Source organism: Oryzias latipes, chromosome 6 (assembly GCF_053564925.1).
Source record: "Oryzias latipes strain Hd-rR chromosome 6, Olatipes_Hd-rR_3.1".
In the NCBI taxonomy this organism is placed as follows: domain Eukaryota; kingdom Metazoa; phylum Chordata; class Actinopteri; order Beloniformes; family Adrianichthyidae; genus Oryzias; species Oryzias latipes.
Window position 1 is genome coordinate 10522035 of NC_136242.1, and position 22654 is coordinate 10544688.

At 42.7% G+C, this 22654-nt stretch overlaps 22 non-coding genes and 1 pseudogene across 22 annotated transcripts; all 23 read right to left on the bottom strand.

Moving 5' to 3' along the window:
- Nucleotides 1-360: 360 nt before the first annotated feature.
- LOC144992920 (U2 spliceosomal RNA) lies at nt 361-548 on the bottom strand. The gene has a single exon (XR_013656962.1). It is a non-coding gene; the product is annotated as a U2 spliceosomal RNA (small nuclear RNA).
- Nucleotides 549-3816: 3268 nt separating this feature from the next.
- Nucleotides 3817-3914, bottom strand: LOC144992948 (U2 spliceosomal RNA; annotated as a pseudogene).
- A 682-nt stretch (nt 3915-4596) lies between these two features.
- Nucleotides 4597-4787, bottom strand: LOC144992827 (U2 spliceosomal RNA). The gene has a single exon (XR_013656890.1). It is a non-coding gene; the product is annotated as a U2 spliceosomal RNA (small nuclear RNA).
- A 682-nt stretch (nt 4788-5469) lies between these two features.
- LOC144992709 (U2 spliceosomal RNA) lies at nt 5470-5660 on the bottom strand. The gene has a single exon (XR_013656778.1). It is a non-coding gene; the product is annotated as a U2 spliceosomal RNA (small nuclear RNA).
- Nucleotides 5661-6342: 682 nt separating this feature from the next.
- On the bottom strand, nt 6343-6533 carry LOC144993004 (U2 spliceosomal RNA). Its single transcript, XR_013657032.1, has one exon. It is a non-coding gene; the product is annotated as a U2 spliceosomal RNA (small nuclear RNA).
- Nucleotides 6534-7215: 682 nt separating this feature from the next.
- Nucleotides 7216-7406, bottom strand: LOC144992711 (U2 spliceosomal RNA). Its single transcript, XR_013656780.1, has one exon. It is a non-coding gene; the product is annotated as a U2 spliceosomal RNA (small nuclear RNA).
- Nucleotides 7407-8088: 682 nt separating this feature from the next.
- LOC144992876 (U2 spliceosomal RNA) lies at nt 8089-8279 on the bottom strand. The gene has a single exon (XR_013656933.1). It is a non-coding gene; the product is annotated as a U2 spliceosomal RNA (small nuclear RNA).
- A 682-nt stretch (nt 8280-8961) lies between these two features.
- On the bottom strand, nt 8962-9152 carry LOC144992837 (U2 spliceosomal RNA). The gene has a single exon (XR_013656899.1). It is a non-coding gene; the product is annotated as a U2 spliceosomal RNA (small nuclear RNA).
- A 682-nt stretch (nt 9153-9834) lies between these two features.
- Nucleotides 9835-10025, bottom strand: LOC144992707 (U2 spliceosomal RNA). Its single transcript, XR_013656776.1, has one exon. It is a non-coding gene; the product is annotated as a U2 spliceosomal RNA (small nuclear RNA).
- A 682-nt stretch (nt 10026-10707) lies between these two features.
- LOC144992625 (U2 spliceosomal RNA) lies at nt 10708-10898 on the bottom strand. Its single transcript, XR_013656694.1, has one exon. It is a non-coding gene; the product is annotated as a U2 spliceosomal RNA (small nuclear RNA).
- A 682-nt stretch (nt 10899-11580) lies between these two features.
- LOC144992877 (U2 spliceosomal RNA) lies at nt 11581-11771 on the bottom strand. Its single transcript, XR_013656934.1, has one exon. It is a non-coding gene; the product is annotated as a U2 spliceosomal RNA (small nuclear RNA).
- A 682-nt stretch (nt 11772-12453) lies between these two features.
- LOC144992848 (U2 spliceosomal RNA) lies at nt 12454-12644 on the bottom strand. Its single transcript, XR_013656910.1, has one exon. It is a non-coding gene; the product is annotated as a U2 spliceosomal RNA (small nuclear RNA).
- A 682-nt stretch (nt 12645-13326) lies between these two features.
- Nucleotides 13327-13517, bottom strand: LOC144992626 (U2 spliceosomal RNA). Its single transcript, XR_013656695.1, has one exon. It is a non-coding gene; the product is annotated as a U2 spliceosomal RNA (small nuclear RNA).
- A 682-nt stretch (nt 13518-14199) lies between these two features.
- Nucleotides 14200-14390, bottom strand: LOC144992718 (U2 spliceosomal RNA). The gene has a single exon (XR_013656787.1). It is a non-coding gene; the product is annotated as a U2 spliceosomal RNA (small nuclear RNA).
- A 682-nt stretch (nt 14391-15072) lies between these two features.
- LOC144992764 (U2 spliceosomal RNA) lies at nt 15073-15263 on the bottom strand. The gene has a single exon (XR_013656831.1). It is a non-coding gene; the product is annotated as a U2 spliceosomal RNA (small nuclear RNA).
- A 682-nt stretch (nt 15264-15945) lies between these two features.
- On the bottom strand, nt 15946-16136 carry LOC144992860 (U2 spliceosomal RNA). The gene has a single exon (XR_013656921.1). It is a non-coding gene; the product is annotated as a U2 spliceosomal RNA (small nuclear RNA).
- Nucleotides 16137-16818: 682 nt separating this feature from the next.
- Nucleotides 16819-17009, bottom strand: LOC144992878 (U2 spliceosomal RNA). The gene has a single exon (XR_013656935.1). It is a non-coding gene; the product is annotated as a U2 spliceosomal RNA (small nuclear RNA).
- Nucleotides 17010-17691: 682 nt separating this feature from the next.
- On the bottom strand, nt 17692-17882 carry LOC144992872 (U2 spliceosomal RNA). Its single transcript, XR_013656932.1, has one exon. It is a non-coding gene; the product is annotated as a U2 spliceosomal RNA (small nuclear RNA).
- A 681-nt stretch (nt 17883-18563) lies between these two features.
- LOC144992799 (U2 spliceosomal RNA) lies at nt 18564-18754 on the bottom strand. Its single transcript, XR_013656863.1, has one exon. It is a non-coding gene; the product is annotated as a U2 spliceosomal RNA (small nuclear RNA).
- Nucleotides 18755-19436: 682 nt separating this feature from the next.
- Nucleotides 19437-19627, bottom strand: LOC144992627 (U2 spliceosomal RNA). Its single transcript, XR_013656696.1, has one exon. It is a non-coding gene; the product is annotated as a U2 spliceosomal RNA (small nuclear RNA).
- A 685-nt stretch (nt 19628-20312) lies between these two features.
- On the bottom strand, nt 20313-20503 carry LOC144992883 (U2 spliceosomal RNA). Its single transcript, XR_013656939.1, has one exon. It is a non-coding gene; the product is annotated as a U2 spliceosomal RNA (small nuclear RNA).
- A 682-nt stretch (nt 20504-21185) lies between these two features.
- Nucleotides 21186-21376, bottom strand: LOC144992629 (U2 spliceosomal RNA). The gene has a single exon (XR_013656698.1). It is a non-coding gene; the product is annotated as a U2 spliceosomal RNA (small nuclear RNA).
- A 682-nt stretch (nt 21377-22058) lies between these two features.
- On the bottom strand, nt 22059-22249 carry LOC144992801 (U2 spliceosomal RNA). Its single transcript, XR_013656865.1, has one exon. It is a non-coding gene; the product is annotated as a U2 spliceosomal RNA (small nuclear RNA).
- Nucleotides 22250-22654: the final 405 nt, after the last annotated feature.

Genomic DNA, 22654 nt, shown 5'->3' on the forward strand with positions numbered 1-22654 from the left:
TGACTGCATTCAAGTGGATTGAATTTAGCCTTCTAGGGTGTTTTGTGTCACTGATGTGGTACCTTTGAACAACAGCATTGAATGAACACAGCCCCTCCACTACATCAAAAGTTGCATGCTGACGCTGATGCAAAACCTTTAACTTGATGACTTTGAGGACCATGCCCCCTCCACTGCATTAAACGATTGGCCATGGATGATGTCATCCATGCCCTGCTGCAACAGCAGACTCCTTGAGAGTGCTGTGACTTGCAAACAGTGTTACAGTCTGGCAGAATTTAATTTCACCTAAACAGTCGTTTTAACATTAATCAAGCACTACCAGCTGGACTAAAAACTTTTTCTTTGTACCAATTTAAAGATGTGGGCACTGTTCCCAGAAACACTGCAATACTGGGTCAATGCATGGAGTGAATAGAGCAAGCTCCACCTTCACATCCGTTCTTCAAAAATCGGCTTAATACGTTGTCCTCCACTGGAGGACAGATCAGATATTGAACTGATAAGAACAGATTTTTTTTTTTTTTTTTTTTTTTTTTAAAGTTTATTTAGTTATTCAGGTACAACTGCAATGGTCAGAATGTTTCTATTGCCATTAGGCAAGTTTTTCCTGAGTCTTGGAGTGAGGCACCGGTGATCCTCCAGTCATCTTCTTTTCAGCATTTTCTGGATCTTTTCAGTGTGGCGCTCAGAGGAGGTCCTCCCCTTTGTGCTCCTTTCCAGCTGCCTTTTCCGGAGAGTCAGACCGTCGCTGCTTTGACCTTTATCCTGTGGGACTCCAGCTCCTCCCATCCGAATGGGCGACAAGGCGATTCTTCTTTGTGGATGTGTTCATGGCCTGCCGCCTGCAGTCATGGCAAGGTGTACCGTTGCTGCGGCCAATCGTATCACACCCACGGGGGGGATCTGCCTGTGCTTTCTCACCAGCAAATTCCTGGAAGTCCACATGGCGTCTTTTATGGCGGCTAGGGAGAGCCATTGTAATGTAGTGCATTCAGCCTTCTGATCTGAGCATTGCCTCCTCCCATAGAGCACTAGTTGTGCTGTAAGATCTTCCTTTGCTGGCAAGTACGGGAAGCCGGAGGAGCCAGCTGTCGCCCACTGGTCTACAGCAGCACTGCACTCCCAGAACAGGTGCCTCACCGTCTCTGGCGCGCCACAACCTGGACGGGGGCAAAGAGGAATTCTGGACATGCCCCGGGAGTGCATAACAGTCCTGACCGGGAGAACCTCATGAGCCACCATCCACGACAGATCTTTCAGCCGGTTGGGAAGAAGAGGATGGTTCACCAGGTACCAGACTCTCTTTGACTCCTCTTCTCCAAATCCCCTTACTCGACACACAGGTCTTTGCTCCTGTATGGAAGAAATAAGCAGTCTGTGATTTGTCAGTGCATCCCTGTTTGATCCTTCCAAGTTGAATTTCTGAAGAAAGATTTGTATTTCTTTGTAGTTTTTGTTTAGCGTGAAAGACATTGGAATTCTCAGATCAATGTTTCCTAGACCTAACTTTTTAACATAGACTCCCATCCAAAATCTAACCAATGCAGCTGTCTTTACGCTTTTAGATTTGCCCACAATATGCTTGGTGTGCAAGCTGATATAGTGCGCTCCGAGAAAAGGGTACAGGTCCGGTACACCCTTACCCCCTTTTTCTTTTGGGCTTTTCATTATTTCTCTTTTTAGTCTTTCCCATTTGGAGTTCCACAAAAAATAGAACATTTCTCGTTCTAAGGTTCTCCTGACTCTTAGTGGTGGCATAAATACTGAGCTGATTAACAGAAATAAAGGGAGGATTACTGCTTTCAAGACCAGAACCTTCCCCTCCATTGTTAGCTTTCTTGTTGACCAAAAGCCTAGTCTTTGTCGCACTTTTGAAACTACCTCTGGCCAGTTATTTCCTCCCTCGCCTTCTTTGTCAAACCATACTCCCAAGATTTTCTGGTTATTTGAGGTCACCTGCAGAGAAAGACTCTCCGTTTCAGTATGTGTCCATGGTCCATAAAATTGGATTTTGGTCTTGTGTCTGTTCAATTTTGCTCCAGAAGCTTGACCATACCACTCGGTCAGTTCCAGTGCCCTGGTTATCGACCGGCTGTCTGCACATATAATATTGATGTCATCCATATATAAAAGGCACTTCACATCGAGGCCGCCAGTACCTGGTATGTGAAGACCTTGAATGTATCCGTCTGTCCTTAATATCTGTGCCAAGGGTTCTATGCAGAGAATATATAGTAACGCTGACAAAGGGCAACCTTGTCGCACACCAGAGTTAATGTTAACTTTCTTTGTTAAAAGACCATTCACAGCTACTTTGCTGGAGATGTTTTTGTAGAGCAATTTTATCCATCTGACAAAACGTTCCGGGAGGCCAAGTCTTGCCAACAACGCAAACAGGTACTGATGGGATACGCGATCAAAAGCTTTTTCAAAGTCCAAATTCATTATTGCCAAGCGGTTTGACCTGTCTTTAGAGAGGCTGATCAAGTCTCTTATGAGAATGAGATGGTCCGTGATTTTGCGTCCAGGTATGGCACAAACCTGATCCTGATGAACCAGGTCCTCTAGGCAAGATGTTAGTCTTGTGGCAAGGAGTTTGCTGAAAAGTTTACAATCCACATTAAGTAAGGAAATGGGTCTCCAATTCTTTAAGTCTGTCTTTTCTTTGGTTTTGTAGATTAATGTTACTATGCCGGTCCTAAAACTGTCAGGTAATTGGTCCAGGTTTTCAAATTCTGTGAACAATGTTAACATATCTGGTGCTAATAAGTCCCAAAAGGTCAAGTAGAACTCCACAGGGAGCCCATCCATCCCTGGTGATTTTCCTTTCTCAAAGGAAGTCAGACACTTGGTCAATTCTGTCACTGTTAAATCCTGGACTAACTTCTCAAAATTTGTGTTTAGACTATGGGTGTGCTCCACTTTAGTCAGAATGTCATGTAAGGCTTCTTCATTTAGCAATTTAGTGCTATATAGTTCTCTGTAATAGTCTTCAAGGGTCGTGAGTAATTCTTCTGTGGTTTGGGTTAGGGAGCCATCTCCTTTCTGGAGAGTTACCATGGTGTCAGTTTTACTGATGACTTTCTTAAAGAAAAAACGTGTACACTTTTCCCCCTCTTCTATCTCTCGTTCTCTGCTTCTAATAATGGCTCCTTTACTAACTTTCTCTGTTAATTCCATCATTTCTTTTTTTACGTCTTTAATTTCTTCATTAAAATCCATCCCTTGTTTATTTAAATTGTAGTACCTTTGTAAGCGCCTCTGGAGGTCAGTCGTGCGTCTTTTATCTTTTGCTTTTCCCTTTCTGCCTGCTGTTTTAAAGAAGCTCTGAGTTCTTTTTTTAACCATCTCCCACCAGGGAGCTCTAAAAGTATACAGGTCCTGTAGTGTTTGCCATCCCCTGTATAGTTCTTTGTATTCTTCCACAAGATCTTCCTGCTCTAAAAGTGAGCAGTTTAGTTTCCAGAGACCTTTCCCTGGTGTTACACTCAGATTTAACTCAGCTGTGCACGTCAACATGTGGTGGTCTGAAAAAAAGACTGGGGTAAGTGTGGCATTTATGGGGAGACAATCTCTGGTAAACACATAATCTATACGTGATGCTACAGAGTTGTCCCCACTGAACCAAGTGAACCCACCATCAAGCGGATGCAAAGTTTTGTAACAGTCAGTCAGCCTAAAGTCCTGAACCATACGCCGTAGTAAGTGAGATGTTTTATCCAATTTATAAAATGTCCCAGTTTTATTTCGGTCTGTCCTGCTTAGTATGCAGTTAAAGTCCCCTACCATTATAAACGGGGCTCTGCCTAACATAAAACTTTGCACATCTTCTAAAAGTTTGTATCTTGCATTCTTATCACTGATAAGAACAGATACTACACTTGATCTTAGCAAAAAGGCCGAGAAGCGATAACTAACCACTTCACTGCCAATGAGAGCAACTCTTGCAGCAGGACACTGGACTCATGGACGCCTGTTAATAGGTGGGACTTGGTGACCCACCTCAAATCCCAGCTCCACACAAAAGCTTCACATGTCCTGATGTGAATGAAAAAAGCAGCCAGTCAGTAGGAAACACTGTCTTGTATACACACCTATGTCGGTTCTAGAATGTAGGTCGTATGAATTCACAAATATCCATATTTGGATCATTTTTCACGTATACATTTAGAGACACAAATTAACCGTAGACACACAAACAGTTGAAGAAAACTTGACTCATAGGCTTTATGCTGACTGCATTCAAGTGGATTGAATTTAGCCTTCTAGGGTGTTTTGTGTCACTGATGTGGTACCTTTGAACAACAGCATTGAATGAACACAGCCCCTCCACTACTTCAAAAGTTGCATGCTGACGCTGATGCAAAACCTTTAACTTGATGACTTTGAGGACCATGCCCCCTCCACTGCATCAAACGTTTGGCCGTGGATGATGTCATCCATGCCCTGCTGCAACAGCAGACTCCTTGAGAGTGCTGTGACTTGCAAACAGTGTTACAGTCTGGCAGAATTTAATTTCACCTAAACAGTCGTTTTAACATTAATCAAGCACTACCAGCTGGACTATAAACTTTTTCTTTGTACCAATTTAAAGATGTGGGCACTGTTCCCAGAAACACTGCAATACTGGGTCAATGCATGGAGTGAATAGAGCAAGCTCCACCTTCACATCCGTTCTTCAAAAATCGGCTTAATACGTTGTCCTCCACTGGAGGACAGATCAGATATTAAACTGATAAGAACAGATACTACACTTGATCTTAGCCAAAAGGCCGAGAAGCGATAACTAACCACTTCACTGCCAATGAGAGCAACTCTTGCAGCAGGACACTGGACTCATGGACGCCTGTTAATAGGTGGGACTTGGTGACCCACCTCAAATCCCAGCTCCCCACAAAAGCTTCACATGTCCTGATGTGAATGAAAAAAGCAGCCAGTCAGTAGGAAACACTGTCTTGTATACACACCTATGTCGGTTCTAGAATGTAGGTCGTATGAATTCACAAATATCCATATTTGGATCATTTTTCACGTATACATTTAGAGACACAAATTAACCGTAGACACACAAACAGTTGAAGAAAACTTGACTCATAGGCTTTATGCTGACTGCATTCAAGTGGATTGAATTTAGCCTTCTAGGGTGTTTTGTGTCACTGATGTGGTACCTTTGAACAACAGCATTAAATGAACACAGCCCCTCCACTACTTCAAAAGTTGCATGCTGACGCTGATGCAAAACCTTTAACTTGATGACTTTGAGGACCATGCCCCCTCCACTGCATCAAACGTTTGGCCGTGGATGATGTCATCCATGCCCTGCTGCAACAGCAGACTCCTTGAGAGTGCTGTGACTTGCAAACAGTGTTACAGTCTGGCAGAATTTAATTTCACCTAAACAGTCGTTTTAACATTAATCAAGCACTACCAGCTGGACTAAAAACTTTTTCTTTGTACCAATTTAAAGATGTGGGCACTGTTCCCAGAAACACTGCAATACTGGGTCAATGCATGGAGTGAATAGAGCAAGCTCCACCTTCACATCCGTTCTTCAAAAATCAGCTTAATACGTTGTCCTCCACTGGAGGACATATCAGATATTAGACTGATAAGAACAGATACTACACTTGATCTTAGCCAAAAGGCCGAGAAGCGATAACTAACCACTTCACTGGCAATGAGAGAAACTCTTGCAGCAGGACACTGGACTCATGGACGCCTGTTAATAGGTGGGACTTGGTGACCCACCTCAAATCCCAGCTCCCCACAAAAGCTTCACATGTCCTGATGTGAATGAAAAAAGCAGCCAGTCAGTAGGAAACACTGTCTTGTATACACACCTATGTCGGTTCTAGAATGTAGGTCGTATGAATTCACAAATATCCATATTTGGATCATTTTTCACGTATACATTTAGAGACACAAATTAACCGTAGACACACAAACAGTTGAAGAAAACTTGACTCATAGGCTTTATGCTGACTGCATTCAAGTGGATTGAATTTAGCCTTCTAGGGTGTTTTGTGTCACTGATGTGGTACCTTTGAACAACAGCATTGAATGAACACAGCCCCTCCACTACATCAAAAGTTGCATGCTGACGCTGATACAAAACCTTTAACTTGATGACTTTGAGGACCATGCCCCCTCCACTGCATCAAACGTTTGGCCGTGGATGATGTCATCCATGCCCTGCTGCAACAGCAGACTCCTTGAGAGTGCTGTGACTTGCAAACAGTGTTACAGTCTGGCAGAATTTAATTTCACCTAAACAGTCGTTTTAACATTAATCAAGCACTACCAGCTGGACTATAAACTTTTTCTTTGTACCAATTTAAAGATGTGGGCACTGTTCCCAGAAACACTGCAATACTGGGTCAATGCATGGAGTGAATAGAGCAAGCTCCACCTTCACATCCGTTATTCAAAAATCAGCTTAATACGTTGTCCTCCACTGGAGGACATATCAGATATTAAACTGATAAGAACAGATACTACACTTGATCTTAGCCAAAAGGCCGAGAAGCGATAACTAACCACTTCACTGGCAATGAGAGCAACTCTTGCAGCAGGACACTGGACTCATGGACGCCTGTTAATAGGTGGGACTTGGTGACCCACCTCAAATCCCAGCTCCCCACAAAAGCTTCACATGTCCTGATGTGAATGAAAAAAGTAGCCAGTCAGTAGGAAACACTGTTTTGTATACACACCTATGTCGGTTCTAGAATGTAGGTCGTATGAATTCACAAATATCCATATTTGGATCATTTTTCACGTATACATTTAGAGACACAAATTAACCGTAGACACACAAACAGTTGAAGAAAACTTGACTCATAGGCTTTATGCTGACTGCATTCAAGTGGATTGAATTTAGCCTTCTAGGGTGTTTTGTGTCACTGATGTGGTACCTTTGAACAACAGCATTGAATGAACACAGCCCCTCCACTACATCAAAAGTTGCATGCTGACGCTGATGCAAAACCTTTAACTTGATGACTTTGAGGACCATGCCCCCTCCACTGCATCAAACGTTTGGCCGTGGATGATGTCATCCATGCCCTGCTGCAACAGCAGACTCCTTGAGAGTGCTGTGACTTGCAAACAGTGTTACAGTCTGGCAGAATTTAATTTCACCTAAACAGTCGTTTTAACATTAATCAAGCACTACCAGCTGGACTAAAAACTTTTTCTTTGTACCAATTTAAAGATGTGGGCACTGTTCCCAGAAACACTGCAATACTGGGTCAATGCATGGAGTGAATAGAGCAAGCTCCACCTTCACATCCGTTCTTCAAAAATCGGCTTAATACGTTGTCCTCCACTGGAGGACATATCAGATATTAAACTGATAAGAACAGATACTACACTTGATCTTAGCCAAAAGGCAGAGAAGCGATAACTAACCACTTCACTGCCAATGAGAGCAACTCTTGCAGCAGGACACTGGACTCATGGACGCCTGTTAATAGGTGGGACTTGGTGACCCACCTCAAATCCCAGCTCCCCACAAAAGCTTCACATGTCCTGATGTGAATGAAAAAAGCAGCCAGTCAGTAGGAAACACTGTCTTGTATACACACCTATGTCGGTTCTAGAATGTAGGTCGTATGAATTCACAAATATCCATATTTGGATCATTTTTCACGTATACATTTAGAGACACAAATTAACCGTAGACACACAAACAGTTGAAGAAAACTTGACTCATAGGCTTTATGCTGACTGCATTCAAGTGGATTGAATTTAGCCTTCTAGGGTGTTTTGTGTCACTGATGTGGTACCTTTGAACAACAGCATTAAATGAACACAGCCCCTCCACTACTTCAAAAGTTGCATGCTGACGCTGATGCAAAACCTTTAACTTGATGACTTTGAGGACCATGCCCCCTCCACTGCATCAAACGTTTGGCCGTGGATGATGTCATCCATGCCCTGCTGCAACAGCAGACTCCTTGAGAGTGCTGTGACTTGCAAACAGTGTTACAGTCTGGCAGAATTTAATTTCACCTAAACAGTCGTTTTAACATTAATCAAGCACTACCAGCTGGACTATAGACTTTTTCTTTGTACCAATTTAAAGATGTGGGCACTGTTCCCAGAAACACTGCAATACTGGGTCAATGGATGGAGTGAATAGAGTAAGATCCACCTTCACATCCGTTCTTCAAAATTCGGCTTAATACGTTGTCCTCCACTGGAGGACATATCAGATATTAAACTGATAAGAACAGATACTACACTTGATCTTAGCCAAAAGGCCGAGAAGCGATAACTAACCACTTCACTGCCAATGAGAGCAACTCTTGCAGCAGGACACTGGACTCATGGACGCCTGTTAATAGGTGGGACTTGGTGACCCACCTCAAATCCCAGCTCCCCACAAAAGCTTCACATGTCCTGATGTGAATGAAAAAAGCAGCCAGTCAGTAGGAAACACTGTCTTGTATACACACCTATGTCGGTTCTAGAATGTAGGTCGTATGAATTCACAAATATCCATATTTGAATCATTTTTCACGTATACATTTAGAGACACAAATTAACTGTAGACACACAAACAGTTGAAGAAAACTTGACTCATAGGCTTTATGCTGACTGCATTCAAGTGGATTGAATTTAGCCTTCTAGGGTGTTTTGTGTCACTGATGTGGTACCTTTGAACAACAGCATTGAATGAACACAGCCCCTCCACTACTTCAAAAGTTGCATGCTGACGCTGATGCAAAACCTTTAACTTGATGACTTTGAGGACCATGCCCCCTCCACTGCATCAAACGTTTGGCCGTGGATGATGTCATCCATGCCCTGCTGCAACAGCAGACTCCTTGAGAGTGCTGTGACTTGCAAACAGTGTTACAGTCTGGCAGAATTTAATTTCACCTAAACAGTCGTTTTAACATTAATCAAGCACTACCAGCTGGACTAAAAACTTTTTCTTTGTACCAATTTAAAGATGTGGGCACTGTTCCCAGAAACACTGCAATACTGGGTCAATGCATGGAGTGAATAGAGCAAGCTCCACCTTCAAATCCGTTCTTCAAAAATCGGCTTAATACGTTGTCCTCCACTGGAGGACATATCAGATATTAAACTGATAAGAACAGATACTACACTTGATCTTAGCCAAAAGGCCGAGAAGCGATAACTAACCACTTCACTGCCAATGAGAGCAACTCTTGCAGCAGGACACTGGACTCATGGACGCCTGTTAATAGGTGGGACTTGGTGACCCACCTCAAATCCCAGCTCCCCACAAAAGCTTCACATGTCCTGATGTGAATGAAAAAAGCAGCCAGTCAGTAGGAAACACTGTCTTGTATACACACCTATGTCGGTTCTAGAATGTAGGTCGTATGAATTCACAAATATCCATATTTGGATCATTTTTCACGTATACATTTAGAGACACAAATTAACCGTAGACACACAAACAGTTGAAGAAAACTTGACTCATAGGCTTTATGCTGACTGCATTCAAGTGGATTGAATTTAGCCTTCTAGGGCGTTTTGTGTCACTGATGTGGTACCTTTGAACAACAGCATTAAATGAACACAGCCCCTCCACTACTTCAAAAGTTGCATGCTGACGCTGATGCAAAACCTTTAACTTGATGACTTTGAGGACCATGCCCCCTCCACTGCATCAAACGTTTGGCCGTGGATGATGTCATCCATGCCCTGCTGCAACAGCAGACTCCTTGAGAGTGCTGTGACTTGCAAACAGTGTTACAGTCTGGCAGAATTTAATTTCACCTAAACAGTCGTTTTAACATTAATCAAGCACTACCAGCTGGACTAAAAACTTTTTCTTTGTACCAATTTAAAGATGTGGGCACTGTTCCCAGAAACACTGCAATACTGGGTCAATGCATGGAGTGAATAGAGCAAGCTCCACCTTCACATCCGTTCTTCAAAAATCAGCTTAATACGTTGTCCTCCACTGGAGGACATATCAGATATTAAACTGATAAGAACAGATACTACACTTGATCTTAGCCAAAAGGCCGAGAAGCGATAACTAACCACTTCACTGGCAATGAGAGCAACTCTTGCAGCAGGACACTGGACTCATGGACGCCTGTTAATAGGTGGGAGTTGGTGACCCACCTCAAATCCCAGCTCCCCACAAAAGCTTCACATGTCCTGATGTGAATGAAAAAAGTAGCCAGTCAGTAGGAAACACTGTCTTGTATACACACCTATGTCGGTTCTAGAATGTAGGTCGTATGAATTCACAAATATCCATATTTGGATCATTTTTCACGTATACATTTAGAGACACAAATTAACCGTAGACACACAAACAGTTGAAGAAAACTTGACTCATAGGCTTTATGCTGACTGCATTCAAGTGGATTGAATTTAGCCTTCTAGGGTGTTTTGTGTCACTGATGTGGTACCTTTGAACAACAGCATTGAATGAACACAGCCCCTCCACTACATCAAAAGTTGCATGCTGACGCTGATGCAAAACCTTTAACTTGATGACTTTGAGGACCATGCCCCCTCCACTGCATCAAACGTTTGGCCGTGGATGATGTCATCCATGCCCTGCTGCAACAGCAGACTCCTTGAGAGTGCTGTGACTTGCAAACAGTGTTACAGTCTGGCAGAATTTAATTTCACCTAAACAGTCGTTTTAACATTAATCAAGCACTACCAGCTGGACTAAAAACTTTTTCTTTGTACCAATTTAAAGATGTGGGCACTGTTCCCAGAAACACTGCAATACTGGGTCAATGCATGGAGTGAATAGAGCAAGCTCCACCTTCACATCCGTTCTTCAAAAATCGGCTTAATACGTTGTCCTCCACTGGAGGACATATCAGATATTAAACTGATAAGAACAGATACTACACTTGATCTTAGCCAAAAGGCCGAGAAGCGATAACTAACCACTTCACTGCCAATGAGAGCAACTCTTGCAGCAGGACACTGGACTCATGGACGCCTGTTAATAGGTGGGACTTGGTGACCCACCTCAAATCCCAGCTCCCCACAAAAGCTTCACATGTCCTGATGTGAATGAAAAAAGCAGCCAGTCAGTAGGAAACACTGTCTTGTATACACACCTATGTCGGTTCTAGAATGTAGGTCGTATGAATTCACAAATATCCATATTTGGATCATTTTTCACGTATACATTTAGAGACACAAATTAACCGTAGACACACAAACAGTTGAAGAAAACTTGACTCATAGGCTTTATGCTGACTGCATTCAAGTGGATTGAATTTAGCCTTCTAGGGCGTTTTGTGTCACTGATGTGGTACCTTTGAACAACAGCATTAAATGAACACAGCCCCTCCACTACTTCAAAAGTTGCATGCTGACGCTGATGCAAAACCTTTAACTTGATGACTTTGAGGACCATGCCCCCTCCACTGCATCAAACGTTTGGCCGTGGATGATGTCATCCATGCCCTGCTGCAACAGCAGACTCCTTGAGAGTGCTGTGACTTGCAAACAGTGTTACAGTCTGGCAGAATTTAATTTCACCTAAACAGTCGTTTTAACATTAATCAAGCACTACCAGCTGGACTATAGACTTTTTCTTTGTACCAATTTAAAGATGTGGGCACTGTTCCCAGAAACACTGCAATACTGGGTCAATGGATGGAGTGAATAGAGTAAGATCCACCTTCACATCCGTTCTTCAAAATTCGGCTTAATACGTTGTCCTCCACTGGAGGACATATCAGATATTAAACTGATAAGAACAGATACTACACTTGATCTTAGCCAAAAGGCCGAGAAGCGATAACTAACCACTTCACTGCCAATGAGAGCAACTCTTGCAGCAGGACACTGGACTCATGGACGCCTGTTAATAGGTGGGACTTGGTGACCCACCTCAAATCCCAGCTCCCCACAAAAGCTTCACATGTCCTGATGTGAATGAAAAAAGCAGCCAGTCAGTAGGAAACACTGTCTTGTATACACACCTATGTCGGTTCTAGAATGTAGGTCGTATGAATTCACAAATATCCATATTTGAATCATTTTTCACGTATACATTTAGAGACACAAATTAACTGTAGACACACAAACAGTTGAAGAAAACTTGACTCATAGGCTTTATGCTGACTGCATTCAAGTGGATTGAATTTAGCCTTCTAGGGTGTTTTGTGTCACTGATGTGGTACCTTTGAACAACAGCATTGAATGAACACAGCCCCTCCACTACTTCAAAAGTTGCATGCTGACGCTGATGCAAAACCTTTAACTTGATGACTTTGAGGACCATGCCCCCTCCACTGCATCAAACGTTTGGCCGTGGATGATGTCATCCATGCCCTGCTGCAACAGCAGACTCCTTGAGAGTGCTGTGACTTGCAAACAGTGTTACAGTCTGGCAGAATTTAATTTCACCTAAACAGTCGTTTTAACATTAATCAAGCACTACCAGCTGGACTAAAAACTTTTTCTTTGTACCAATTTAAAGATGTGGGCACTGTTCCCAGAAACACTGCAATACTGGGTCAATGCATGGAGTGAATAGAGCAAGCTCCACCTTCAAATCCGTTCTTCAAAAATCGGCTTAATACGTTGTCCTCCACTGGAGGACATATCAGATATTAAACTGATAAGAACAGATACTACACTTGATCTTAGCCAAAAGGCCGAGAAGCGATAACTAACCACTTCACTGCCAATGAGAGCAACTCTTGCAGCAGGACACTGGACTCATGGACGCCTGTTAATAGGTGGGACTTGGTGACCCACCTCAAATCCCAGCTCCACACAAAAGCTTCACATGTCCTGATGTGAATGAAAAAAGCAGCCAGTCAGTAGGAAACACTGTCTTGTATACACACCTATGTCGGTTCTAGAATGTAGGTCGTATGAATTCACAAATATCCATATTTGGATCATTTTTCACGTATACATTTAGAGACACAAATTAACCGTAGACACACAAACAGTTGAAGAAAACTTGACTCATAGGCTTTATGCTGACTGCATTCAAGTGGATTGAATTTAGCCTTCTAGGGTGTTTTGTGTCACTGATGTGGTACCTTTGAACAACAGCATTGAATGAACACAGCCCCTCCACTACTTCAAAAGTTGCATGCTGACGCTGATGCAAAACCTTTAACTTGATGACTTTGAGGACCATGCCCCCTCCACTGCATCAAACGTTTGGCCGTGGATGATGTCATCCATGCCCTGCTGCAACAGCAGACTCCTTGAGAGTGCTGTGACTTGCAAACAGTGTTACAGTCTGGCAGAATTTAATTTCACCTAAACAGTCGTTTTAACATTAATCAAGCACTACCAGCTGGACTATAAACTTTTTCTTTGTACCAATTTAAAGATGTGGGCACTGTTCCCAGAAACACTGCAATACTGGGTCAATGCATGGAGTGAATAGAGCAAGCTCCACCTTCACATCCGTTCTTCAAAAATCGGCTTAATACGTTGTCCTCCACTGGAGGACATATCAGATATTAAACTGATAAGAACAGATACTACACTTGATCTTAGCCAAAAGGCCGAGAAGCGATAACTAACCACTTCACTGCCAATGAGAGCAACTCTTGCAGCAGGACACTGGACTCATGGACGCCTGTTAATAGGTGGGACTTGGTGACCCACCTCAAATCCCAGCTCCCCACAAAAGCTTCACATGTCCTGATGTGAATGAAAAAAGCAGCCAGTCAGTAGGAAACACTGTCTTGTATACACACCTATGTCGGTTCTAGAATGTAGGTCGTATGAATTCACAAATATCCATATTTGGATCATTTTTCACGTATACATTTAGAGACACAAATTAACCGTAGACACACAAACAGTTGAAGAAAACTTGACTCATAGGCTTTATGCTGACTGCATTCAAGTGGATTGAATTTAGCCTTCTAGGGTGTTTTGTGTCACTGATGTGGTACCTTTGAACAACAGCATTAAATGAACACAGCCCCTCCACTACTTCAAAAGTTGCATGCTGACGCTGATGCAAAACCTTTAACTTGATGACTTTGAGGACCATGCCCCCTCCACTGCATCAAACGTTTGGCCGTGGATGATGTCATCCATGCCCTGCTGCAACAGCAGACTCCTTGAGAGTGCTGTGACTTGCAAACAGTGTTACAGTCTGGCAGAATTTAATTTCACCTAAACAGTCGTTTTAACATTAATCAAGCACTACCAGCTGGACTAAAAACTTTTTCTTTGTACCAATTTAAAGATGTGGGCACTGTTCCCAGAAACACTGCAATACTGGGTCAATGCATGGAGTGAATAGAGCAAGCTCCACCTTCACATCCGTTCTTCAAAAATCAGCTTAATACGTTGTCCTCCACTGGAGGACATATCAGATATTAAACTGATAAGAACAGATACTACACTTGATCTTAGCCAAAAGGCCGAGAAGCGATAACTAACCACTTCACTGGCAATGAGAGAAACTCTTGCAGCAGGACACTGGACTCATGGACGCCTGTTAATAGGTGGGACTTGGTGACCCACCTCAAATCCCAGCTCCCCACAAAAGCTTCACATGTCCTGATGTGAATGAAAAAAGCAGCCAGTCAGTAGGAAACACTGTCTTGTATACACACCTATGTCGGTTCTAGAATGTAGGTCGTATGAATTCACAAATATCCATATTTGGATCATTTTTCACGTATACATTTAGAGACACAAATTAACCGTAGACACACAAACAGTTGAAGAAAACTTGACTCATAGGCTTTATGCTGACTGCATTCAAGTGGATTGAATTTAGCCTTCTAGGGTGTTTTGTGTCACTGATGTGGTACCTTTGAACAACAGCATTGAATGAACACAGCCCCTCCACTACATCAAAAGTTGCATGCTGACGCTGATACAAAACCTTTAACTTGATGACTTTGAGGACCATGCCCCCTCCACTGCATCAAACGTTTGGCCGTGGATGATGTCATCCATGCCCTGCTGCAACAGCAGACTCCTTGAGAGTGCTGTGACTTGCAAACAGTGTTACAGTCTGGCAGAATTTAATTTCACCTAAACAGTCGTTTTAACATTAATCAAGCACTACCAGCTGGACTAAAAACTTTTTCTTTGTACCAATTTAAAGATGTGGGCATTGTTCCCAGAAACACTGCAATACTGGGTCAATGCATGGAGTGAATAGAGCAAGCTCCACCTTCACATCCGTTATTCAAAAATCAGCTTAATACGTTGTCCTCCACTGGAGGACATATCAGATATTAAACTGATAAGAACAGATACTACACTTGATCTTAGCCAAAAGGCCGAGAAGCGATAACTAACCACTTCACTGGCAATGAGAGCAACTCTTGCAGCAGGACACTGGACTCATGGACGCCTGTTAATAGGTGGGAGTTGGTGACCCACCTCAAATCCCAGCTCCCCACAAAAGCTTCACATGTCCTGATGTGAATGAAAAAAGTAGCCAGTCAGTAGGAAACACTGTCTTGTATACACACCTATGTCGGTTCTAGAATGTAGGTCGTATGAATTCACAAATATCCATATTTGGATCATTTTTCACGTATACATTTAGAGACACAAATTAACCGTAGACACACAAACAGTTGAAGAAAACTTGACTCATAGGCTTTATGCTGACTGCATTCAAGTGGATTGAATTTAGCCTTCTAGGGTGTTTTGTGTCACTGATGTGGTACCTTTGAACAACAGCATTGAATGAACACAGCCCCTCCACTACATCAAAAGTTGCATGCTGACGCTGATGCAAAACCTTTAACTTGATGACTTTGAGGACCATGCCCCCTCCACTGCATCAAACGTTTGGCCGTGGATGATGTCATCCATGCCCTGCTGCAACAGCAGACTCCTTGAGAGTGCTGTGACTTGCAAACAGTGTTACAGTCTGGCAGAATTTAATTTCACCTAAACAGTCGTTTTAACATTAATCAAGCACTACCAGCTGGACTAAAAACTTTTTCTTTGTACCAATTTAAAGATGTGGGCACTGTTCCCAGAAACACTGCAATACTGGGTCAATGCATGGAGTGAATAGAGCAAGCTCCACCTTCAAATCCGTTCTTCAAAAATCGGCTTAATACGTTGTCCTCCACTGGAGGACATATCAGATATTAAACTGATAAGAACAGATACTACACTTGATCTTAGCCAAAAGGCCGAGAAGCGATAACTAACCACTTCACTGCCAATGAGAGCAACTCTTGCAGCAGGACACTGGACTCATGGACGCCTGTTAATAGGTGGGACTTGGTGACCCACCTCAAATCCCAGCTCCCCACAAAAGCTTCACATGTCCTGATGTGAATGAAAAAAGCAGCCAGTCAGTAGGAAACACTGTCTTGTATACACACCTATGTCGGTTCTAGAATGTAGGTCGTATGAATTCACAAATATCCATATTTGGATCATTTTTCACGTATACATTTAGAGACACAAATTAACCGTAGACACACAAACAGTTGAAGAAAACTTGACTCATAGGCTTTATGCTGACTGCATTCAAGTGGATTGAATTTAGCCTTCTAGGGCGTTTTGTGTCACTGATGTGGTACCTTTGAACAACAGCATTAAATGAACACAGCCCCTCCACTACTTCAAAAGTTGCATGCTGACGCTGATGCAAAACCTTTAACTTGATGACTTTGAGGACCATGCCCCCTCCACTGCATCAAACGTTTGGCCGTGGATGATGTCATCCATGCCCTGCTGCAACAGCAGACTCCTTGAGAGTGCTGTGACTTGCAAACAGTGTTACAGTCTGGCAGAATTTAATTTCACCTAAACAGTCGTTTTAACATTAATCAAGCACTACCAGCTGTACTATAGACTTTTTCTTTGTACCAATTTAAAGATGTGGGCACTGTTCCCAGAAACACTGCAATACTGGGTCAATGGATGGAGTGAATAGAGTAAGATCCACCTTCACATCCGTTCTTCAAAATTCGGCTTAATACGTTGTCCTCCACTGGAGGACATATCAGATATTAAACTGATAAGAACAGATACTACACTTGATCTTAGCCAAAAGGCCGAGAAGCGATAACTAACCACTTCACTGCCAATGAGAGCAACTCTTGCAGCAGGACACTGGACTCATGGACGCCTGTTAATAGGTGGGACTTGGTGACCCACCTCAAATCCCAGCTCCCCACAAAAGCTTCACATGTCCTGATGTGAATGAAAAAAGCAGCCAGTCAGTAGGAAACACTGTCTTGTATACACACCTATGTCGGTTCTAGAATGTAGGTCGTATGAATTCACAAATATCCATATTTGAATCATTTTTCACGTATACATTTAGAGACACAAATTAACTGTAGACACACAAACAGTTGAAGAAAACTTGACTCATAGGCTTTATGCTGACTGCATTCAAGTGGATTGAATTTAGCCTTCTAGGGTGTTTTGTGTCACTGATGTGGTACCTTTGAACAACAGCATTGAATGAACACAGCCCCTCCACTACTTCAAAAGTTGCATGCTGACGCTGATGCAAAACCTTTAACTTGATGACTTTGAGGACCATGCCCCCTCCACTGCATCAAACGTTTGGCCGTGGATGATGTCATCCATGCCCTGCTGCAACAGCAGACTCCTTGAGAGTGCTGTGACTTGCAAACAGTGTTACAGTCTGGCAGAATTTAATTTCACCTAAACAGTCGTTTTAACATTAATCAAGCACTACCAGCTGGACTAAAAACTTTTTCTTTGTACCAATTTAAAGATGTGGGCACTGTTCCCAGAAACACTGCAATACTGGGTCAATGCATGGAGTGAATAGAGCAAGCTCCACCTTCAAATCCGTTCTTCAAAAATCGGCTTAATACGTTGTCCTCCACTGGAGGACATATCAGATATTAAACTGATAAGAACAGATACTACACTTGATCTTAGCCAAAAGGCCGAGAAGCGATAACTAACCACTTCACTGCCAATGAGAGCAACTCTTGCAGCAGGACACTGGACTCATGGACGCCTGTTAATAGGTGGGACTTGGTGACCCACCTCAAATCCCAGCTCCCCACAAAAGCTTCACATGTCCTGATGTGAATGAAAAAACCGCCAGTCAGTAGGAAACACTGTCTTGTATACACACCTATGTCGGTTCTAGAATGTAGGTCGTATGAATTCACAAATATCCATATTTGGATCATTTTTCACGTATACATTTAGAGACACAAATTAACCGTAGACACACAAACAGTTGAAGAAAACTTGACTCATAGGCTTTATGCTGACTGCATTCAAGTGGATTGAATTTAGCCTTCTAGGGTGTTTTGTGTCACTGATGTGGTACCTTTGAACAACAGCATTGAATGAACACAGCCCCTCCACTACATCAAAAGTTGCATGCTGACGCTGATGCAAAACCTTTAACTTGATGACTTTGAGGACCATGCCCCCTCCACTGCATCAAACGATTGGCCGTGGATGATGTCATCCATGCCCTGCTGCAACAGCAGACTCCTTGAGAGTGCTGTGACTTGCAAACAGTGTTACAGTCTGGCAGAATTTAATTTCACCTAAACAGTCGTTTTAACATTAATCAAGCACTACCAGCTGGACTATAAACTTTTTCTTTGTACCAATTTAAAGATGTGGGCACTGTTCCCAGAAACACTGCAATATTGGGTCAATGCATGGAGTGAATAGAGCAAGCTCCACCTTCACATCCGTTCTTCAAAAATCGGCTTAATACGTTGTCCTCCACTGGAGGACATATCAGATATTAAACTGATAAGAACAGATACTACACTTGATCTTAGCCAAAAGGCCGAGAAGCGATAACTAACCACTTCACTAGCAATGACAGAAACTCTTGCAGCAGGACACTGGACTCATGGACGCCTGTTAATAGGTGGGACTTGGTGACCCACCTCAAATCCCAGCTCCCCACAAAAGCTTCACATGTCCTGATGTGAATGAAAAAAGCAGCCAGTCAGTAGGAAACACTGTCTTGTATACACACCTATGTCGGTTCTAGAATGTAGGTCGTATGAATTCACAAATATCCATATTTGGATCATTTTTCACGTATACATTTAGAGACACAAATTAACCGTAGACACACAAACAGTTGAAGAAAACTTGACTCATAGGCTTTATGCTGACTGCATTCAAGTGGATTGAATTTAGCCTTCTAGGGTGTTTTGTGTCACTGATGTGGTACCTTTGAACAACAGCATTGAATGAACACAGCCCCTCCATTACATCAAAAGTTGCATGCTGACGCTGATACAAAACCTTTAACTTGATGACTTTGAGGACCATGCCCCCTCCACTGCATCAAACGTTTGGCCGTGGATGATGTCATCCATGCCCTGCTGCAACAGCAGACTCCTTGAGAGTGCTGTGACTTGCAAACAGTGTTACAGTCTGGCAGAATTTAATTTCACCTAAACAGTCGTTTTAACATTAATCAAGCACTACCAGCTGGACTATAAACTTTTTCTTTGTACCAATTTAAAGATGTGGGCACTGTTCCCAGAAACACTGCAATACTGGGTCAATGCATGGAGTGAATAGAGCAAGCTCCACCTTCACATCCGTTCTTCAAAAATCGGCTTAATACGTTGTCCTCCACTGGAGGACATATCAGATATTAAACTGATAAGAACAGATACTACACTTGATCTTAGCCAAAAGGCCGAGAAGCGATAACTAACCACTTCACTGCCAATGAGAGCAACTCTTGCAGCAGGACACTGGACTCATGGACGCCTGTTAATAGGTGGGACTTGGTGACCCACCTCAAATCCCAGCTCCCCACAACAAAAGCTTCACATGTCCTGATGTGAATGAAAAAAGCAGCCAGTCAGTAGGAAACACTGTCTTGTATACACACCTATGTCGGTTCTAGAATGTAGGTCGTATGAATTCACAAATATCCATATTTGAATCATTTTTCACGTAAACATTTAGAGACACAAATTAACTGTAGACACACAAACAGTTGAAGAAAACTTGACTCATAGGCTTTATGCTGACTGCATTCAAGTGGATTGAATTTAGCCTTCTAGGGTGTTTTGTGTCACTGATGTGGTACCTTTGAACAACAGCATTGAATGAACACAGCCCCTCCACTACTTCAAAAGTTGCATGCTGACGCTGATGCAAAACCTTTAACTTGATGACTTTGAGGACCATGCCCCCTCCACTGCATCAAACGTTTGGCCGTGGATGATGTCATCCATGCCCTGCTGCAACAGCAGACTCCTTGAGAGTGCTGTGACTTGCAAACAGTGTTACAGTCTGGCAGAATTTAATTTCACCTAAACAGTCGTTTTAACATTAATCAAGCACTACCAGCTGGACTAAAAACTTTTTCTTTGTACCAATTTAAAGATGTGGGCACTGTTCCCAGAAACACTGCAATACTGGGTCAATGCATGGAGTGAATAGAGCAAGCTCCACCTTCAAATCCGTTCTTCAAAAATCGGCTTAATACGTTGTCCTCCACTGGAGGACATATCAGATATTAAACTGATAAGAACAGATACTACACTTGATCTTAGCCAAAAGGCCGAGAAGCGATAACTAACCACTTCACTGCCAATGAGAGCAACTCTTGCAGCAGGACACTGGACTCATGGACGCCTGTTAATAGGTGGGACTTGGTGACCCACCTCAAATCCCAGCTCCCCACAAAAGCTTCACATGTCCTGATGTGAATGAAAAAAGCAGCCAGTCAGTAGGAAACACTGTCTTGTATACACACCTATGTCGGTTCTAGAATGTAGGTCGTATGAATTCACAAATATCCATATTTGGATCATTTTTCACGTATACATTTAGAGACACAAATTAACCGTAGACACACAAACAGTTGAAGAAAACTTGACTCATAGGCTTTATGCTGACTGCATTCAAGTGGATTGAATTTAGCCTTCTAGGGTGTTTTGTGTCACTGATGTGGTACCTTTGAACAACAGCATTGAATGAACACAGCCCCTCCACTACATCAAAAGTTGCATGCTGACGCTGATGCAAAACCTTTAACTTGATGACTTTGAGGACCATGCCCCCTCCACTGCATCAAACGATTGGCCGTGGATGATGTCATCCATGCCCTGCTGCAACAGCAGACTCCTTGAGAGTGCTGTGACTTGCTAACAGTGTTACAGTCTGGCAGAATTTAATTTCACCTAAACAGTCGTTTTAACATTAATCAAGCACTACCAGCTGGACTATAAACTTTTTCTTTGTACCAATTTAAAGATGTGGGCACTGTTCCCAGAAACACTGCAATACTGGGTCAATGCATGGAGTGAATAGAGCAAGCTCCACCTTCACATCCGTTCTTCAAAAATCGGCTTAATACGTTGTCCTCCACTGGAGGACATATCAGATATTAAACTGATAAGAACAGATACTACACTTGATCTTAGCCAAAAGGCCGAGAAGCGATAACTAACCACTTCACTGCCAATGAGAGCAACTCTTGCAGCAGGACACTGGACTCATGGACGCCTGTTAATAGGTGGGACTTGGTGACCCACCTCAAATCCCAGCTCCACACAAAAGCTTCACATGTCCTGATGTGAATGAAAAAAGCAGCCAGTCAGTAGGAAACACTGTCTTGTATACACACCTATGTCGGTTCTAGAATGTAGGTCGTATGAATTCACAAATATCCATATTTGGATCATTTTTCACGTATACATTTAGAGACACAAATTAACCGTAGACACACAAACAGTTGAAGAAAACTTGACTCATAGGCTTTATGCTGACTGCATTCAAGTGGATTGAATTTAGCCTTCTAGGGTGTTTTGTGTCACTGATGTGGTACCTTTGAACAACAGCATTGAATGAACACAGCCCCTCCACTACATCAAAAGTTGCATGCTGACGCTGATGCAAAACCTTTAACTTGATGACTTTGAGGACCATGCCCCCTCCACTGCATCAAACGATTGGCCGTGGATGATGTCATCCATGCCCTGCTGCAACAGCAGACTCCTTGAGAGTGCTGTGACTTGCAAACAGTGTTACAGTCTGGCAGAATTTAATTTCACCTAAACAGTCGTTTTAACATTAATCAAGCACTACCAGCTGGACTATAAACTTTTTCTTTGTACCAATTTAAAGATGTGGGCACTGTTCCCAGAAACACTGCAATATTGGGTCAATGCATGGAGTGAATAGAGCAAGCTCCACCTTCACATCCGTTCTTCAAAAATCGGCTTAATACGTTGTCCTCCACTGGAGGACATATCAGATATTAAACTGATAAGAACAGATACTACACTTGATCTTAGCCAAAAGGCCGAGAAGCGATAACTAACCACTTCACTGGCAATGACAGAAACTCTTGCAGCAGGACACTGGACTCATGGACGCCTGTTAATAGGTGGGACTTGGTGACCCACCTCAAATCCCAGCTCCCCACAAAAGCTTCACATGTCCTGATGTGAATGAAAAAAGCAGCCAGTCAGTAGGAAACACTGTCTTGTATACACACCTATGTCGGTTCTAGAATGTAGGTCGTATGAATTCACAAATATCCATATTTGGATCATTTTTCACGTATACATTTAGAGACACAAATTAACCGTAGACACACAAACAGTTGAAGAAAACTTGACTCATAGGCTTTATGCTGACTGCATTCAAGTGGATTGAATTTAGCCTTCTAGGGTGTTTTGTGTCACTGATGTGGTACCTTTGAACAACAGCATTGAAT